The following is a 20,481-nucleotide window of genomic DNA, read 5'->3' as shown; positions in this document are numbered from 1 at the left end:
ACTGGACACAGACAGATCTGGCTGTCCAGAGAGGACAGGCTCAGTGACCACAGCCTGGCCATAGAAACTGGACACAGACGGACCTGACTGTCCAGAGAGGACAGGCTCAGTGACCACAGCCTGGCCATAGAAACTGGACACAGAGAGACCTGACTGTCCAGAGAGGACAGGCTGTGCTCCCACTGCCAGCAGGGAGAAATAGAGACAGAGGTGCACTTCCTACTGCACTGTGTCAGATACTCTGGGATTAGAGAAACATTCTTCCCTAAATTCAGAAATCTAGTCCCAGAGTTCCCACACCTGCCAGAATCACAACGGGTCCCAATCCTACTGGGAGAGGGAGGAGGGAACTCAGCTGAACTGGCAGCCCAGTGTGTGATCTCCTGTCCCAGCCTGAGGAACAGTCAGTCTGTCTCCCAGTAATGCTCCATCTGTCTACAGTATATGTCAATATTTTATGACATGTCTCTGTTGTAAATGTCTGTAATACGTCTGTAGATTTTATTTTACTTTTATTTTATGTTTTGGCCCATGTTAATTTTATTATTTTTATCTGCTTTGGCAACACTGATTGTACCCATCGGTCATGCTAATAAAGCACCAGGAATTGAGTTGAAATTGTGTCACTCTGAGACTCTTGGCCTGGAGCTGGTGTCTGTTGTGTCACTGAGGCACAGGGCCAGGAGCTGGACTGGGTACAGATGACATCGAGGTCAGTGGAGCACAGCTGGAAACTGAAAAGGGCTTCATTAAAACAGCTCCATAGACACGTGTAGCAGTGTTACATGTGACTGGGGTCTGTACTCTCTGTTTATGAATGAGAAGACCTACAGCCAATCAGATCACTGGATTGAGCCCAGAGATGTCGCGATTGGTCAGTGGGAGTTACTGCTGATTGACAGTAAGTTTTCCCAATTATAGACGAGACTCGGTCCAATTGCCCAATAAACTCCGAGATTCAGGAGAGGGGCGGTAATTTTAAATGTGTTGTTGTTCCTCTGCTTCTAAGAAACAGGAAGGAGTTATTATTGAGCAAAAAGAGATATTTACTCGTTGTCGCCTTTCTTTGTGAAAAATCCGAGGCGGCTGTAAACTGTTGCTGTTTGTCTCGTATTTTGTTCGTCTGAACACATGAAATCACGGCGCTGCGTTACACGAGTTGCTGTGGAAACTTTATTTCTGCTTCAGACACGTTGAGCCTCAGTGATCGTGAACCTTCGTGCAGATGAAGATGATGATGAAGAAGACGATGATGGTGAGACCCTCGTGTGTCAGAGCGCGTCTTCTAACTGTTACTGGAGAAACAAGACTGAAGCTCAGACTTTTCCAAAGGCTGAGTCCCTGAGCTGTGAGGATCATGGGGACCAGCTGGACAGTCCACTGTCCACTCCACAGCCCTGAGGAAGGAGGTAGGCAGGACAAGAGCCCGTCTTTAACAGAAGCTGTGAGAACTTGACTTTATTTATTTGTTCTCATCGTACATTTTATGAATGGGCTCTTGTTGTGTTAAATGTGCTGTGTATTGTGTTGTGTCCCAGAGGGGTCAGTGTGTGTGTCTGCAGCAGGGCTGTCCAGTCCTGGAGGGGTCAGTGTGTGTGTCTGCAGCAGGGCTGTCCAGTCCTGGTCCTGGAGGGGTCAGTGTGTGCGTCTGCAGCAGGGCTGTCCAGTCCTGGTCCTGGAGGGGTCAATGTGTGTCTGCAGCAGGGCTGTCCAGTCCTGGTCCTGGAGGGGTCAGTGTGTGTCTGCAGCAGGGCTGTCCAGTCCTGGTCCTGGAGGGGTCAGTGTGTGTCTGCAGCAGGACTGTCCAGTCCTGGTCCTGGAGGGGTCAGTGTGTGTCTGCAGATGATCAGCAGCGGCTGAAGAGCTGGAAAAAGGTGTTTGTTTGGTCCAGTTAAACCAGTAACCAGCTGGTTTAGCTCCAGTCTCTCTCCTCTGTAGCTCTATACTGTGTCCATGAGAGACCTAGAAGACAGACAGAGATTACGTGTTGATTTGTGTTTGTTGATTTAATTACATTATAATATTGATTTTTCTCAGCACTAGAATAGATAAAGAGAGAATACAGATTCTGATTTAATCTTTATTTAAAAATAATTCCCTAAACATCATTGAAATGTTAATTTTCCCAGAAATTTTATTGAATATTTATAGATAGGGACAATGTTTTGGATATCTGGTAAATATATGTTGCTTTTTATTTATATATATACACCTGTACAGATGTTAGTCAGTCTCTGCTGGATCTCTTCAGTTTGCTGTGTGTTATGTTTGTATTGTCTCTCTCTGTTCAATCTTGTAATTGCTATCGTGATGTGAAGTAGTATTGTCAGTTGTTGTGTTGAAAGGAGATGATCTCTGTTGTAGTAAACTGTGCTGTGCTCTTTGATCCCTCTGTCTGAGCTGCTCCTACACTGCTGTGGGTATTTTCTCAGGGACGGCCTCTGGAGAATCTGTACCAGCCTCAGGAATGGACACCGATATCAGCTGACTGTTCCTTCGCTCCTTCATTCTGTTCATGTACTGTTTTAACATAATAAAACACTCCTGAGCAAACTTTTAGCCACTTGTTTTTATCTTATTTTTGTTCTTTAATTAAAATCAGGTTGTGAACACCTCTTCCATGCTCTTGGGTTTTATTTCCAGTGTCTGTGGAGGAAACTGTGGTCTTTGTGTTGATGAGAGAGCTCTCTGCTAGTCATTATATCGAAGAGTTTCGGGGGAACTTCTGATATGAGCTCTGTGCCTTGTGAGGGGTGAGATTCTCATGGAGAACAGTGGAAAGGTGAAGCCTGATTGTCCACATTTATTATTGAAGTCTAATTCCATCATACTGTCAAACTCCGAGCTGCTGAATCCAAACAGATGGAGTCACAGTGACTCACTGCAACACCTTTCCCAGTGAAGCAGGGTGCTGTGCAATAGGCAGGACTGACAGCCCCTCTGAACACTGTGCAGGAGCACAGCAGCTCCAGATCACTGCAGGATTGAGCGCAGCTCCAACTGTCCTCAATCTTCACAAACATCATGAAGTGACTTCATGTGAGCTGCAGTTGTGCAGTGGCTCCTGCAGTCCAGCTGTGCTCTCTGCTCTATTTTTATTACAGAAGGGGGTCCTGCTCTCGGCCGGGGGGTGAATCGCAGTTTTAAAGGTTTTATATTTGGCGGCGCTGTATTTCTGCGCGGCGCTGTGGCTCGTCGTGTAGCGCGCTGGTCTACGGGCGGTGAGAGTCCGGGTTCAAATCCCCAGACTAATGTGCGGGCAGTGCAGATCTGGGTTCAAGCCCACAAAGAAAAGCTTTTGTAAAACCCGAAACACAGCAGATGAGCAGAGATCCTACTTTTAGAATTGCGACAGGAGGAGGGATACCTTTTTATTTATTTTTATTTTTTTCGTGTAGCGAAATTGTGCCAGATAAGTATGACCGCGGAGTTACTCCAGATTTGGCAGGAAGTATAGCTCACTCAGCTAAACCCCGACTCCTCCACATCTCCACCCCGGAGCCCCGGGTTCGAGACCCGCCTGGCTCGGCTGATATTTTTCTCTCGAGCTGAACTTGCGCTCTTCTGATTGGCTGCTCTTACACCCACCTCTCCCACACGCTGATTGGACACTATTAACACTGAACCCCGCCCTTCACCACAGCCACACCCCCTGTTTCCGTCACCATGGTGACGGGACGCGTTCCCTCAGCAGCGCGGAGCGTCATCCTTCACCTACCGGGCTGCGAGTGTCCTCGGGCGGCGGGGCTGTAATCGAGGCCGGGGATGGAGGCTGCAGTCTAGGCCGCAGACCAGCGGCTCCCGACTCCCCGACCACGACAGCCCGGGGCCCGGAGGCTGTAGCGCTGCGAGCCGCTTGGTGTGGCTGCTCACAGGGGAACCCGATTCACGGTTCTCTACACCCCTGTACCCCACCCTCCCCCCGACCCCAGAATAATCAATTAACCAATTAACAATCACAGCAGTTTATTACAGCAAATAAGGATATAAAGCATAAAACAATTACAATATACAGCAGTGTTATTAAGCAGGTATCCACACATTTCCATCTCGGTCCCTGGTGTCTCTTATTTTGCTACCTTTATTGTCCTTTTCGCGCTCATCAGGGGGTTCACGTTATAAATAGGGGCGGGTCTGTGCTCCAGGCCCGTGCAGGCTGGGGTCCCGGCCAGAGGGAGGGGAGGCGGGGGGACTCCGGCGGCTCGCTGGCTGGGAGAGAGGCGGCTGGTACCCCGCTGCTCTCCCGGTACAGGCGCTTTGCTCGGCTGCCGGAGAAAAAAGAAAAACAAAATGCATTAAATTTCTTACAGGTTGTAACAAAAACAAAAAAGTTTTCTACGAGAAATGCTTCTTAAATGTTTTAACTCTCTCGCTTTAACCTTTACAGCAGGACAGCCGGCGTTTCGAGAGCAAGGTAAGCGGTTTCTCTCTCCTCACACCGGGGGTTTCGGGTTTCACACCGGGTCTCACACGGCTGGGCTCCAGTTTCCTGCGGTCAGTTACCGGTAACTCGAGTTACCAGTTTCCCCCAGTTCAAGCTAAGCGGAGCGGTCGGCGCGTCTTCATGCAAACCGGCTCCGGAGAAAGAAAACCCAGCCGGACCTGCAGCTGCACAGTGAGTCGATACCGGTAAGAGACGAAGCCCCTGTGAAAGTGGTTTTCAGTCCTAAACGAGCCTTGAAGCTGCGCTTTCCTGACCGGGTCTCTCTCGGCCTCTAGGAAGAAGAGACTCGGACTCGCCTGTGAATCCGCCGCGGAGCTCCGGTCACTCGGTACATGGGTGGGTCTGCGCTCAGGTCTCCACGCCGAGAAGGACCCGACAGCCGCCGTTTAAAGCCCAGAGCCGCGCCAGGATCCTGCAGAAGCCTGGAATACAAGCGAGAAAAGGCGTATTGTGCAGGTAACATAAAATACAAAAGTAGCAGTTTAAAGAAGCTGAAGCACAATTTTAATACCACGTTTCTCTCCGCAGAATCGAAGCCACAAGTCCTACAGCCCGTCCGGCAGCTCCGCCAAAAGTAAGTTGCGAAATTCATTTACTTTTCAAGCCCCATTTCATGACATTTTCCACTCGGACCGAGAAAAGCCGACAGCCGTCGCCCAGAATCTCTCTTCGGCTAAACGGTAAATTTGAGAAACTTTCTTTGTTTGCAAACTCGCTATTTAAAGGCAGAGAAGCGACTCGGGCGTCGGAACCGCTAAACAGCCGCGGATTGAGGTCTAATTGCAGACTGACCGCACCTGCCTTCTCATTCAGACTCGGCCAATAGGGGCGGCGGATCCCGGAGCTGCTCGTCTCTGCTGCTACACAGCGAGTTTTCAAACAGGGACACGAGAGACCAAAAATCCCCTAACAGGCACAGTTAAAAAATTAAATCTCATCTGAGGTTAAAAATAGGTTTTAGTCTGAGCTACCCAGCTTGCAGCCCTTCCAGTGCACTAGACTGCAATAACCTGACTCAACCAGCTGCTTAATTACTGATGAACCTGCTAATGATCAATTCAACAGCACTGGGTTCAGCTTCACTGTAATGCAGTGGACTGGAGAGGCTGCAAGTAGCTCTGATTCCAGTATCAAGGTCCCACCTTCACACTACAATACCCTGAGACAGGACGGGCTCCCACACTGACACTACACTGCCCACTCATGCTCTTTATTCACCTCAAGGCAACACTGCTCACAGGGAACACAAATAAGGAACAAGCAGGTGTCGACTCCACTCTGGAAAGGAAACATGAAAATGGTTCTGGCTGTGGAGTCGTGTCTGTGTGTCGGGAGGCCATCAGGTTGCAAAGAAACAGGACACCTTGAGACAGAACAGGAGTCTGAAGAGGCTCTGAGACTGAAAGCAATCACTTCTACACCTGTGCTCAACCCATTACCTCACCACATCCTGCCCAAACAGTTAATAAACCTCATTCGCAGCACTCATTACTAAACCAGTTTAATTTCTCTGGTTTATACACTCTCCTGTGATGAATGTTAATGGTTCCTGCCCCTCGCCTGCTTTCTGACAGCATCCAAACCACACAGCAGCTCTCCTGCGCTTGTGTTGGGGTGAACTCGACTGTCGCAGGGGAAGGACATGGTTTCTGATGATGTGGGGTGAGTCTGAATCCTGCAGTTAGTATGTGAATGTGATTCAGGTATCAGGACTCTGCAGTGACAGTGTTAAGGACAATTGTAGCTGTTGTCTCACACATGAAGAAAACTCCAGAGCCAGAATAAATGTTCTTCTTGGTGTGGAATTCTCCCCTACTTGTTCCTCTGCAGCTCCCACACTGACACTCCTCTCCACTCTGAGCACATTCAAACAGGCAGGTTTTTCCTGCAGCTGAACAATCTCCTTTCACCAACAGCCTCAGCTGCACTCCCACCCAAAGACACTCAGATGTTTTTCATGGTCCAGTGGAAGAATTCTAACAGCCCAGAATATGAACAAAGCACATGAATTCATGTCACTGGCCCTGTCAGTCAGCCCCTCCTGTCAAGGTGTATTGATACTGTGGGACACTTGAAAATGCAGGTTTTCATTGGAAAGGTACAGTGTCCTCCATCAGTACTGCAATGAGTCAACTTTACAGTCAAGCAATTTGTTCTTGATCAGAACAGAAATATTATCCTGGTTTTATTCTGTGGTAATTCTCTGCATACATTTGATCATATTGGAATAAAAAATGTTCAACTTTCTATTTTGACATTACTGGGACACATTCACTTTAAGTACATTTCAGAGTGTAGAAGAGTATGTGCTTGTATATCCCTCTGAGACAGTAACTGCATGAGGTCTGAGACCCATTGAGCTCACTGCTCTCTGTAATCATCTGAGATGCTTTGCTGTTGCCACCAAGTTCTTATTTAGTCTTCAGGTGGTTATACTTCAATTGTTTTTCCTTCTGTCAATAGGGTTGAAATCCAGGCATTAGACCCAACAAGTTAAGGTGTTTCTCCTGATACCTCCTTGGTTGTGTTATAAACTGACTCAAAGCTACAGCACCTGAATATTTGATGTGTGTCCTCTGAGCTGAGATGTAGATGACATGTATAGTCCCTGACTAACACCCCCTCTAATCCTACTCCTGTACATGTGATCAACATCTGAGCTCAGAGGGAGCGCAGAGGACATTGAGGTGTTGCTGGAGCTCTCAGCTCCACGTCCACAGCTTTCAGGTTTGAGCTTCAGTGACCCAGTACACTAGTGCTGATGGAGACAGGTGAAGGAGTCTCCTCATGATCTCCCCAGGCCAGGCCATGACTCTCGCATGCGGTGCTGTTCACTGGAGCATCTGCAGCTCCTTTCTTTCTCCACACTTGAACCTGTCATCTCTGTCCTCTGAGCGCATGCTGAAGCCTGGTGGAGGTAATGTCATGGCCTGGGGATGCAGGAATGTCTCGGACTGGGTCACTCATCTTCATTGAGGATGTAGCTAATGATGGCAGCAGCAGAGGGATTTCTGAAGTTTACAGAAACAGGGTCTCTGATGAAGCAGAAAAGGCTTCCATACTTATTGGACAGTGCTGCACCATGCAGCATGACAATGACCCAAAGCATCCAGTCAGTGCAACCAAAGAGCTCATCAGGAGAAAACAGAAACTGGTCAAGTGTGTCTGCAGGTCTCAATCCAACTCGAAGTCACTGCCTTAGCATGATACAAAGTAAAAGCATCTCAAGAACAGGCGATACCTCATCTTCATTGACGATACTGAGTACAGTGAGCTCATTTACTGGATTACGCTATAAAATGCATGTAACATGAATGTGTCCCAATAAGTCAGACCATATGACATGATGAGGATTAATTCCCCACTATTCCTGCTGCCTCCTGGTGTTCATCCACACTCCCAGAGATCTGAGATTCAGATCTCCAAATTGAGGAGAATCTCATTTACAGGGTGAGTTGGCTTAGATCCCCACACCCTGACATCACACTGACACTCCTTCACTACAGCTGCAGCACTGAAGTAATCTGCATTAATGTGGAAGTCTGGCATGAATAATTCATCAAGCATATTCTGTACTTGTCTGAACTCCATCTTATATACTTGTTTCTGTATCAATACTAATACTCTACATCATTTAAGATGTAAAACCAGAACACTGAACTTGGTGCTGGACTTGTCAGCTACACCTCACTGTCTTCTGCAGGAACAGCTCAGTCAGGAGGTCAGCAGGAGGAAACAGTGGACAGTCTTGTACTGGCCAGGCCAGTCTCCACATTTAAATCCTCCTGAGCAGCATTTTACAGGCTGCAGAAAATCAGAACCAGAAGAATAGACAGCTTGGGCTGCTAAGAATATTGAGCTGACTGTGTCCAGACAGCAGGCAGTTACAGTCCCAAAGGCAGCTTCACCCACATGTTTCCCAGTCTTTACTGTCACTTGAAATTACAGCATTGAACTGGCTGTGCTTGAATATGATCAAATGTATGCAATGCCAAAAATACAATGTTTTATTCTGTTAGTTATTCATCTGTTCATGAATAAACATTGCTTGACTGTAAAGTTGTGGCTCATTGCTGGGGTACTGGGTGCAGATCTAGGACGAGTCTGGCTGTATTTAACAATGCAGGGGGTTGACATGATTTGCTGTGGAACTGAGGGACCTGTGCTCAGGGGCAAACTGAGAACTAGGTCTAGTTATGGAAAGCACTTGATTAGTATTAACACCCTGTTCAGTGGAGTGCTCTGCACTCGGGTTTTAACTGTACAACAGGCTACAGCCCATTCAGTGATCTAGTGCTCAATATCCCGCACTGTCCCGGGACAGATGTGATGTCAGTACTGTACAGCACACCTCGCTCTGCGTGAGCTCGGCACATACACATTCCTTAGAGCGGTAAGTTCTTTTTAAGAAGCCAAGACGGACCCAGAAGAACTTAAAATTTAAAAGCAACATACGGGTGAGAGAGTTTAAAAAGCACAGCCCAGCTCAGACAAACAGACCGCGTCTCTGTCGGCGCTGCAGCGCGATGTGAACAAACCGCGTCTTGATCAACTTCCTGACGCCTGTGCCCTGCTTGAACGTTGAAATTAATAAAACTCCATATGCTTCCTAAATCTGAACCGAAATTAAAGCGGGCGAGCATTTCTCGTGACAGTAAGGACACGGTCTGGAGGTCTTGAGCCCTTTTTATTCGAAATTCATTTTCCCGACATCGGGACGAGCCCGTGTTCCGCAAAGCGAGCTGCGCTGTACTGCCGAGTGACTCCCTGAGCCCCCCCGCCAGCGCAGCTCCTCACTCCTGTCTGATTACTGTCGCTGCGCTGCTGCTCAGTGCTGAACTCCGAGCTCTTACCTGCTTGTCTTGTGTTTCAGGTCTCCCCTGGCTGCTGTCCCTGCCGCCCGCACAGGACCCCTCCCGCACTGACCAGACTGCTGGCGCTGGACAGGAAATCGTCATCCCGGACGCCGTTACTTGTGATTCTGTATCTCACTCTGTGTTTTTGTTTCATTGTTGCCAACTGTCTTTGATTTGTATGCTTGTAAAACTTAATAAAGAATTTTGACTTCTGTTTTACTTCTTTACTTCTTTGTAACATTATTTCATTATAACACTATAACAAACATAAAACCAAACAAAACGAGGACCGAGCACCGCCCACGATGAATATTCATGAGGGGCGTGGTTAATGAAGGGGTGTGTCGTATAATTAAGTAGGGGAGTGTCCCATTATTCATGAGAGGGTGTCACCGAATGATGACGTCACACCAACCAATCAAAATGTCTGGATGAGAGCCCACCTCCACGATTTATGCTCTCAGGTGATTGGTCAGTTTGAAGCACAACTTCAACTATGGGATAAAAACCCATTTTCTCCATCCTGATTGGCTGAAGGACCTGTCAATCAAATCACCACACCCCCAAAAATGACGCACTCCTGAAGGGTTGTCTTTATATGATTGACATGAGGTTTAACCCAATCGCAGAAGCCCATCTCCAAGACCAGCCCCGGGTGAGATTTGTTTAATACTAATGAACTTTAATTCACTTAATACATAAACAAATTATTCATTATAATGAATTAGAATAATTTAAAATGTTAATTAGTAATTAAAAATCTAGACAGCAACTCTTTTTGTTTAAATTTCCCTAAGATATTTACATTTTTTAGGTAACACAATCTGAAAGACAGCAACCAAGTTTTTAAAAATACATTCTCCGAAAAAAAGACAAATAAGCCAAAAGTAAAATGAATTTAAATTTTATTTGTGTTCAGTACAAGTGTTAACATACATTTTAGAAATCAAAAAGCATTCGAGTGAAAACGCTTTCTTTCCAGTTGAAAAAAGAAAAAGAAAAACAGAAATCATTAAAACAGAACTTATTAAAATACAAGTGACTGGTCAACCGATTTTAATACAAATTTAAATACACATGAGGGCGTTAACGCCGACATCATACTGACAAAACAAGCAGTAGAAAAAAATAAAAAAAATTCACACAGTAAACATGAGAAAATAACATTATTTTCACCAGAATTGTTTTTTTATTTCACAGTATCACACACACAAATAGCTCATTAAAATACAAGTGAATAGTGCGCGATTTTAATAAATGCAAATGGATGCAAATACGAGTTAACAAACATCTTACAGAAAACAGTCACTTTTCCACAAAAGCAAAGTGAGCGTTTTAATTTAGTACAAACTAAATAAAATAAAAACCTTAAATATGAAAAAAACAATTCTAGCCAAACACTAATTTTCTAGTTCATATTAACAAGATAAATGCAAATCAGCTCATTAAAATACAGCGACTGATTTTAATAAATGCAAATTTAATGAAATAAGAGCTAACAAACATCTTATAAAAAAAACAACAGAAAGTCACTTTTTCCAAACTAAAGCAAGGTGAGTGTTATAATTCAATACAAACAACAAAAACCTTAAAAATAAAAAAAACAATTCTAGCCGAATTTTCTAGTTCATATTAACAAGAGAAATGCAAATCAGCTCATTAAAATACAGCGACTAATTTTAATAAATGCAAATGAGGAGTTACGGCCGCCATCTTGCTAATCAAACACAAACAACACAAAATCGCTCGATACTCACTAGCTGAAAGTCAGGAACGTCCAGTTTTAAATCCGACTTAACGATTCTGTGATGTGTCATAACGATATAATTAAAAATAGGCCAAAAAACGACTAAAAACGCAATAAAATCGAGAAAACGCCATTCACAAACCCCACCACACCCTTTCGGCAGAACTTCCGGTAGAGGCCATTTTGGGGGCGGGGCTTATTTAAATATGAGAATCTCAGCCAATCAGAATCCATGACGTCTCGACCCAAACCACGCCTGTTGACAGTAGAGGGTGGGGCTGCACCGCCCTCATGCGTTGGGAGGACGAACTACAAATTAGATTAATTGTAAAACCGCTGCCTATATACTGAATATTAATAAAGGATTTTGGTGGGCAGAGCCGCGAATAATGTCGTCTCGCCTGTTTATTGGTCACTTTGGGCTCCAGGTCCTATAAATTCTGACCCGGCTGATTATCCTCCTTTCGCGCGAGAGCCGAGCAAGACAGACAGCAGTAAGTAACTCGTCCAAACGCTTTTCAAGCTTTACTGCTCTGTGCGTTTAAACCTGTATTAGGTCATTGCTTAACAATACTTTTCTACTCTCTTTCTTATTCTTATTTTCTCTGGGCTGTGCTTCTGTTATCTGCAGAATCATGTGAATATTCGTTCATATAACCTGCTGCTTGCTACTGCTCTTGAAATGTACTTGTAATTCGAGACTAACAAACATCACTCTTTTTTTCAGTTTTGTCCACTAAATCACATTTTCTGTCAGTCTGGCGGGACCATGTACGAGTCGAGAGGTGAGTTTAAGTATTTTCTCTGCATCTCGTTTCTCTCCAGCTCTCTCACTCCGGAGCTCGGCCAGGACTCGCGGCCCCAGTGACAGTGAGGGGAGAGTTTTACTGCCTGCTGCTCTGGTATCGACAACATGTCGGGTAAGAACCGGGGAATGGTGTCAGACAGACGGGGCGCTGCTTTCACAGCCCGGGTCAGCTCTCTTGGGCAACTCACTGGTACCCTGGCTTGACCAAGAGGAGCGGGCTGTCAGGCTGTGGGAGCAGCTGTCTGCAGAGCCGCGTATAGAGACCGTGTGCCTGGCTCTGCCGTCTGCAGCTGCAGGCTGCCCTCTGGTGGCGGCTAAGAGCAACAGCGTGTGAGCTCGGGCTTCTGAAACAGCGGAGCTCACTCCACTACTTCACTGTTCAGTCCTGTACTACCGTTCTTACTCACTGTTGTGTGAAATGTACTCTGACACAGCTCGACTTTGTTTTAATGACTGGATTTGTCTGTCATTCCAGCTTTCAACAAAGGCTTTGACTTCACCTCCAGCCTGGTTCCACTTTCACCTTCAGCTCCCTCCCTGCTGCCTCCTGCTGCTCCTCCCTCTACTGAGGACTGAGACTGTGAAGAGTCAGAATCTGGCTCTGGGATTGATAGGGTGAGTTGGTTTAGATCTCTGTACCCTGACATCACACTGACACTCCTTCACTACAGCTGCAGCAGTGTCACAGTCTAGATCTCTTCATTCTTTCCTTTACTTCTTCATCTGCTACTAATGTTCCTGATCTTTTCAAATAAAGGCTGAGAATTCACGGTGATCTCTGATCATCACAGGAGTCCTGAGTGTCTTCAGCTCCTCCTCTGACTTCAGATGCTGATGGCATGTCCACTCCCTAACCCCACTACTAACCCCACTCCTCACTCTTCTACATGTGATCAACATCCCAGCTCAGAGGAGGAGCTGAAGACACTCAGGATTCCTGTGATGGTCAGAGATCACTGTGTATTATCAGCCTTTATTTGAAAAGATCAGCAACATTCGTGACAGAGGAAGAAGTAAAGGAAAGTATGAAGAGATCTAGACTGTGACACTGCTGCAGCTGTAGTGAAGGAGTGTCAGTGTGATGTCAGGGTACAGAGATCTAAAGTGTGAGGAAGAGTTCTGGCACAGCCTGACCTATTTTAATGAGTTTACTTCTCTCTTTCCAGCTTTCAACAAAGTCACTGAATTCAGTCCAGCCTGGTTCCAGTCTGTCACCATGTGATGAATAAACACCTTCAGCTCCCTCCCTGCTGCCTCCTGCTGCTCCTCTCTCTCACTGAGGACAGAGACTGTGAAGAGTCACAATCTGGCTCTGGGATTGACAGGGTGAGTTGGTTTGTTGAAAACTGAAAAGAGACTCATATCCCCCAGGTCTCCAGGTGAGCTCTGCACAACTTCTCCTATTTCCTACACCAGCTTCTCACAATAACACCTCTGCAACCCCACAGTTAGAACTAAATCTCACACTTGTCACTTTGTTGAAGTATGAGCTATATTGCACTTACAGGTACACTGTCTGAATGCTCAGGTAATAACTCCTCAGTGTGTTTCTGCTCAAAATATTCTTCTGCCACACAGGGCACCTCCTTCTGTCTCAGTATATTATTTTACAATAGTCTGAGCTTAAGCACAGCCTCCCACAGACACTCATTCAGACTGGAAATGCTGTCTAGAGTGAAACAGTCTAGATCCCTTTTTACTTATTACTCTGCCACTAATGTTCCTGATCATTTCAAATAAAGGCTGATAATTCACAGTGATCTCTGACCATCTCAGGAATCCTTAGTGTCTTCAGCTCCTCCTCTGAGTTCAGATGCTGATGGCATGTCCACTCCCTAACCCCACTACTAACCCCACTCCTCACGCTTCTACATGTGATCAACATCCCAGCTCAGAGGAGGAGCTGAAGACAGTATAGCCCCTGTCCTAGTCCAGCAGTGCTGAGATATGATTTGTATTTATTACCAAGATACTGTGGCCACCTTCTTCACTGGGGAGAATTGTCACCTTGATCAATTTTGAACTTAATTCTGTTAAAAAAAAAGTTAAAGAGCTTTGATTTCAATTAATTTTGTCCAGAACTATGAAATACTTTTTGGTTGCTCTCATTGAATACTTCTGCTTGATGTAAAAATTTCAGTCTCCAGGTGTCCTCAGTGCTGTATGAGGTTCTATAATACTTGCAGGCTGTGTGACTGAATGGAACTACAGTAAACCCTCAGTTTAACAGACACAATCTGCTGAAGGGGAACTCTGACAGTTTTACAGACAACACTGGACTTTCCCTACAATAACAATAGGCAAATTGCTAACAATAGGCGTTATTGTTTTGTATGCTGTAGTACATTTAATTCAGTACATTTTCAACACATGACATCAACAGCTTGTCCGTTATAATAAAAATACAAAGGAATGAGTTTCTTTCACTACTGATCTCAATTGTTTAAAAGAAGTCAAAAGATCCACAGAGCATCTATATCATTTATATACTTGTATAGTTTTTCATATAATAGTGTTTTGGGGATGAAACAGATGATGCTTTAATTAACGGACATTCAGCAAAAACACACATCTTTTCCTCCTATTAATCTATTAAACTGAGGGTTTCCTGTAATTCTCTTTAACACTTTTCTAACATAATTAAAGTCTCTTTTCTGTTAATCATGCTTCTGCTGTCAGTTCTTTTACAGTCTCTGATCCTCTGCCTGTCTGTAACTCGTCTGTCTTGAACAGATTTCTAGACTTCAGTTTGTCTTGAATTCTGCTGTGGCCAGTGTTCTCACTCAGTGTTAGCTGACTGAATCACTACTCTAGTTTAGAGAAGGGTAGATTCTGTATTATTGTCAATGTGTTTTTATTGCCCTGCTGGGATCCTCTCCGGCTCTCAGCCCCTCTTGCCCCTCTCCGTCAGCTCCTGTCCTCCTCTCAGGATGTTCACCTTCCCTCCTGCACTGCTGTCACCCTGAGCTCACAGACACAGGCGCTCTTACCTCCCTCCCTGTCCAGCCAGAGTCTGCTCCTCTTCTCCGTGAGCAGGGCCACAGTCTGCCTCTTCCTTTCCTTGCTGTTCCCAGCACGGACATTCCTGACTCCTGGAGAAGACAGCACAGTGGAAAGACTGGAAAGGCTGCTGCTGGAAGAGGTGATTCTTAAACATCGAGGTGACCAGGTGATGTTTTAATCCTGCAGTTGTACTGTGTGGCTCCACTGTGCTTGTAGATGAATACCTGGGTCAGGATGAGGCTCAGAGTTCCTTCATGCTGGAGTCTGGAGGTGGTCTTGTCCACTGGCTCCTGTTCTAGTGAAGAGCAGTAGAATAACTGTCTCCAGTCAGCTCAGACTCTGAGGGGGAGAGACAGCAGTGGCATCAGAGACTGCAGTCAGGTCTGCCAGTTTAACTCTCTACAGTGTCTGGAAACTCCCGTCTCCTGTACTTGAATTTGTTCAGTGACTGGGAATGAATTCTGTTACTGAATGTGCCTTAACAGGGATACTGAGAGCAGTGAGTTTATTTGACATAACTTTACTCTAAGTAAGACATATTGCACAGTCCTTAAGACATATTCAGTGCTATTATTGTTCATATTTCTCCAGGGGTGTAAGTAAATCTGCAGATCACTTTGTTTTGTATGATATATTTCTACATATCTCACTCCCTATTCCCTCTGAATCACTTCAGTGTTTCTGCCTGTATTGTCTCTGGCTCTTCATTCTTCTATTTCCTACTTTGACATGTAATAATGTTCTCAGTTGTAGAATTTGAGAGGAGGTGATCTCTGCTACAGGATATCAGTCTCCAGTAAATGCTGGGCTCTTAGATATGTCGAATTTGTTTAGCTTCTTAATTGTGAAATCCATCCTGCTAACTATGAATTAATTTGCTTGTTGCAGCACTGTAGTGGCGCTGATTGGAGGGGCTGCAAGTTTAAGATTTGAGTTCCCAGCTGGCCAAATACACACCCTGAGACAGGAAATGTTCTCACCTGAACACTACACTGAACATTCCCAGTCTTCAGTCACCTCAAGGCAACACTGCTCACAGGGAACACAAATAAGGAACAAGCAGGCGTCGACTCCACTATGGACAGGAGACAAGAAAATGGTTCTGGCTGCGGAGTCGTGTCTGTGTGTCGGGAGGCCATCAGGCTGCAGAGAAACAGGACACCTTGAGACAGAACAGGAGTCTGAAGAGGCTCTGAGACTGAAAGCAACAACTTCTACTTGTGTTCAACTGATTGACTACTGTGGTAAAAGAGTGAAAATAAAACCAAGAATGACTAACACTTTTTTATATTTATCTGTTTCTCTTGTGTTTCGGTAGACAGTCTTCTCTGACCAGCTGGTCACAGGTCTGGCAGTGACCAGACCCAGGACAGCTGGTCAGCCAGTATTTAAGCTGGAGGGGCAGTGGAAATTAGGGTTCTCGATCACAGTTCAGCAGAGGAGAAAAGGCAAAACTTCAGTTTCAAAGAACATCATGGCTTCTCTTTTGCAACGACCAGTTTTATTCAAAGCTGTAATCAAACTAAACCTCAATATATTTGTGTATATACTGCATATAAAGGAGATGAATATCAGTCAAATATTTTCGTTGCAGATGTGTGTTTAGTTGCCTAGCTGAATTACCCGTGTGGAACGGGTCGTGACCACAAGCTCAGACACCGACAACATGTGTGAACGAGAAAACCAGTACAGGTCCCTGGAACTCACTCGTAAGATGTTGCCTATTGTTCAAATTCCAATAAAAATAAAAACCTAATTTTCTTACTTAAAGTAATACAAAAACTTAACCAAAAAAAAGAACGGTGTGAGTTATGCAGAAATTCACAGATAACTAATAAACAAAGCAAACAATTCCAGCAATAATGAACTCACCTGCTGCCGGTGGGCATCTCCGCTACGCATGTGTGGGACTCGGCTCGCCTGGCGCAGGTGAGGCTGGTGTCGATGGCGTCATGTACACGCGACCACGCAGGAAGAGGGGGGGAGTTAGATTCAGACAGAGCTGAGCTCCATACCGGTCAGGGATTATCTCGGGCTCTGATGGCTTCAATACTTTTTAGGGTTTTTTTTTATGAGTAACTCAACCTACATAGCTCTGTGAAAGATATAAATATTTCGGTTTGAGAAAACAAGATTCGTGAGCCAGCACGTGATACTCTTGTTTTCCCTGGAGATTTAATCGGCTGATGCAGTTGGAAATATTCACGTTTTACATCTGCGTAAGGCACATCTTCTAATATTAACACGTCAGCTATTTTCTCTTAATGATTTTGATTCAGGAACAGGTGATAACACACAAGTAAACACAGTTGTGACAGTGAGGTTCTTAAAACAGAACAGAGCTGTCAGTCCTAGTTAATCAGACATTCATCGCTGGCAGGTCGAGTCTTACTGTCAAGAGCAGAGGGAGTTTCTCGTTCTGTGTGGTTCAATCACACTGGATTTTCCTAAACACATTAGTGATGATTCTGACAAATTACTTTATTATTTCATATTAAAGAATAAACCCCATTATGTCCGATAACATCATCTTGTGTAGCCCCCAAAACAGTGTGGCTTGACTGTTCTAGTGTTCTAGTTCTAACACCCCTACACTCTGTGGACCTCAGTTAAACATATTATCTAAATGTAGAATCTCTTCCAATGACCTACAGGTCTCTCTCACTCTAGACACCACTTGCAGTAACAGATTTTAATAATAGATAAGTACTACATTTCCAGGTTCTGTACCAGTCCTGAGTAGACTCAAACTTCCTTAACATGTGATCAAGCTACAGAATTGTTTTTTTCAAATATTCTTTCTGACTGAAGGGGAGAGGTGTTTTTATTGGAAAAAAGCTCTGGTACTGGACACAAGCTCTTGTCGGGGGGGCTGGATTACCTGGATTTCCTATTGGACAGTTGCTCATGTACTGAGGACTCTATTGGCCAATAACAGGAATATCGATTCAATTCCTATCGGCTGGACTTAAGACGTTGAGCCGCCAATCATATTGTTTTCTAGGTAGCCAGTGACAACACTAGATGACAATGTTCACACAGTTCTTTATGAAAGAGGATATGCTTGAAGTTCTGGAAAGTAAGGAACTTGTAGGATTAGAGAGAGCCACGTTTTGTTTAAATTAAAAAGAAGAAAACCTTCTACCCTCTGAATCACTTTATGTCTTCATAAATACTCTTAGCATTATTACGACGACAAATGTGTTAGAGCAGAGCTCATAAGTATTATAAGTATCGTTTTTGACAACAGAATCCACACTTGACAAATGTTGTGTGTAGGTGTATACATGTATATACAACTTTCTTGTATGTATCCTGTATGGTGTTTATTCTGACCACTACTGGAGCAAACCCGTCGATCTCAGTTTAACTGCTAAAACAGCCTTGAGCTGTGTGTTAAGGTGACCGAGGAGTGTGGCTGCCACACAATGTACATATATCATTTTAACGGTGTAAGACTCAGTCAGTGTTACTGTGCTCACTGAAGCATGAGGCAATTTTAAATGATACCTATAAATCAAGTAAATGCAGTAAAACAATGCCATTTATAAGCTGTGAAATGTTTCAAAGGAATAAAATTTGATTGCAATTTTACCCTAGGGCCATTATTAATTGTCAGAAAACAATTTAATGTTGTTGGCTATTGCCTAAACTTGAAGCAGGCTTTGACATTCATGCAGAAGTTTTAAAACTGAAACAGTCCATTAGACATCCTGTAGGGATGATACAGCCACCATGCAAACACAAGGCTCAAAATGAAGAAAACCCAGACTCTTCCATATCAGGAATTTGAGCATAGTTTGACCTGGACATTCTTGTAGAGATCGTGCAAGGTGAGAGATTTTAGGAATCCTTGTATCTGTAACATTCCTATGGGAGGACTCGCCCCAGTTGTAATGGAGAGTGTTTGGATTGTGGTTTATTTCAGACCTGAAGGCTTCTTCTTCTGGGAAAGAGAGATCCTGCACTCTGAGCTTGTTAGAAGACACAGCTGCCACAATGCAGGTAGGAGTATCTCTGCTCTGCCACCACACACCATGTGTTTTGCAATCCTGATTCTTTTGCACAAAGTAAAGCACTTTGTACAATAACAGTTCTTCCCTCCTGTTTTCCTGTCTCTGTCATGATCATGTGTGCCGCTGTCCTTCTCCAGCAGGGTTTGGAGATGAACTGGATTCTCTAGCTATCACTCTGTCCATCTGCTTCACTGGTAGAATGTGTGGAAAGTAAACTTTTGATGGTAAGTTTCTCATCACTTTGAATAACAATATGAACTATGAATGTCTGTTTTTATCATTTTTGTGAGGCCACTAGAGGCAAAGTACTGAATTGGAGGTATATTAGGATGAGTGTCATAGATTTCACTGAGACTTTTGACCACTTGTAGATGGCAGAACGGAGGTACTGCAACATGGAGCACCACCATGATGTCAGTAGTGGAACAAGACCCAGGTGCACTCTTACCTGAAGGCCATATAAATCGAACCCAGAGATGACAGAGAGTAGAAACTTCAGCCAAGCTGCACACAAACTGCATCTGACTGTATTAGGTGAGTATGTGATTTCCCATTTGGAAAAAGATGTAGAGAGCTTGTGAGACAAAGGAAAAACAAAGACTTGGTATTAAACTAAACCATAGCAAAACAAAGAGAGGGCAATGGAAGAAGGGAGAAGCAGAAAAAAAGAAGGTGGTAAAGCAATAAGCAAGAGACATACAGATAGTAGAAGACAGGAAAAGGCAGAATTTTGAACCGACACGCCTTTAAATCACCAGATCTGGAACTCCTGTCTGTTTCTTTAAGACCTACCTACCACGGGAGTTTGGATTGGTTCCTGTAACTCTTGTGTATATTTCTTCTGATGCCAGTTATAAAACTGCCTTGGTAATACTTTATCATTATATTCAAGACCTTGAGTTAATATCACCAGATGCCCCCAAATGTGGGGAGATTTTAATGGCGGGTTGATTAAGTCAGTTCTCCCTAATAATTATCAATATATAATAAAATAGACAAGAGGTTTTAGAACATTAGATCTCTGTTATTGAAACTTAAAGAATGGCTATAAAGCTCTTATCAACCCACTGACAGGATGATCAGGTTTAATTGATCTGTTTACTTATTACCTTTGCACTGACAGAGCTTAAAAATAGTGAAGCCCAAGACAAAGTTGTGCATGCGTGGGGTGATGAAAGAGTTTAAGCTTTGCAAGGTTGGTTTGATTGTACAGATCGGAAGACAACAGTGAGGATTACTCACCAGTCTGATGTAATAGAGTAGAGCAGAGGAGTTAATTGCCATATGTACACATACGTTGGAGTTCTTTATCGCTCTGATCTCTCGAGACAGAGTAGGGCAGATTTTGGAGATGGGTGTACACCATACACGTACTCAGTTGATATACAACTTCCTTATTTGGGAACAGTATGTACAAGTGCCCTTTTGTATTCAGAGCTGGGGAGGTGCTTTGTCCTTGCAGAACAAAAACAAGTTGAAGAAAGTGATCAGGACTTCATAGACATTACTTTCACTTTCCTGTTTTTACTGCAACAGTCTAGCCTCCCAGAATTTCCTGCAGTAACGAGTGTTGCACCTTGAATCTTTTGTCATCTTAATCTTTAAAT

The 20,481-nt window shown here is 44.3% G+C and overlaps 2 long non-coding RNA genes across 2 annotated transcripts; one reads left to right on the top strand and one right to left on the bottom strand.

The window, feature by feature from the left end:
- Positions 1-12,926: 12,926 nt before the first annotated feature.
- LOC148816401 (uncharacterized) lies at positions 12,927-15,955 on the bottom strand. Its single transcript, XR_016094691.1, has 3 exons — positions 15,839-15,955; positions 15,083-15,197; positions 12,927-14,947 (listed from the first exon to the last, which is right to left on the bottom strand). It is a non-coding gene; the product is annotated as an uncharacterized LOC148816401 (long non-coding RNA).
- Positions 15,956-18,786: 2,831 nt separating this feature from the next.
- LOC148816400 (uncharacterized) lies at positions 18,787-19,408 on the top strand. Its single transcript, XR_016094712.1, has 3 exons — positions 18,787-18,863; positions 19,012-19,098; positions 19,246-19,408. It is a non-coding gene; the product is annotated as an uncharacterized LOC148816400 (long non-coding RNA).
- Positions 19,409-20,481: the final 1,073 nt, after the last annotated feature.

This window comes from Atractosteus spatula, chromosome 22, assembly GCF_055471065.1.
Source record: "Atractosteus spatula isolate fAtrSpa1 chromosome 22, fAtrSpa1.hap1, whole genome shotgun sequence".
NCBI classification, from domain to species: Eukaryota; Metazoa; Chordata; class Actinopteri; order Semionotiformes; family Lepisosteidae; genus Atractosteus; species Atractosteus spatula.
The sequence above is the reverse complement of the archived record's forward strand: the minus strand, read 5'-3'. Positions and strand labels throughout refer to the sequence as shown.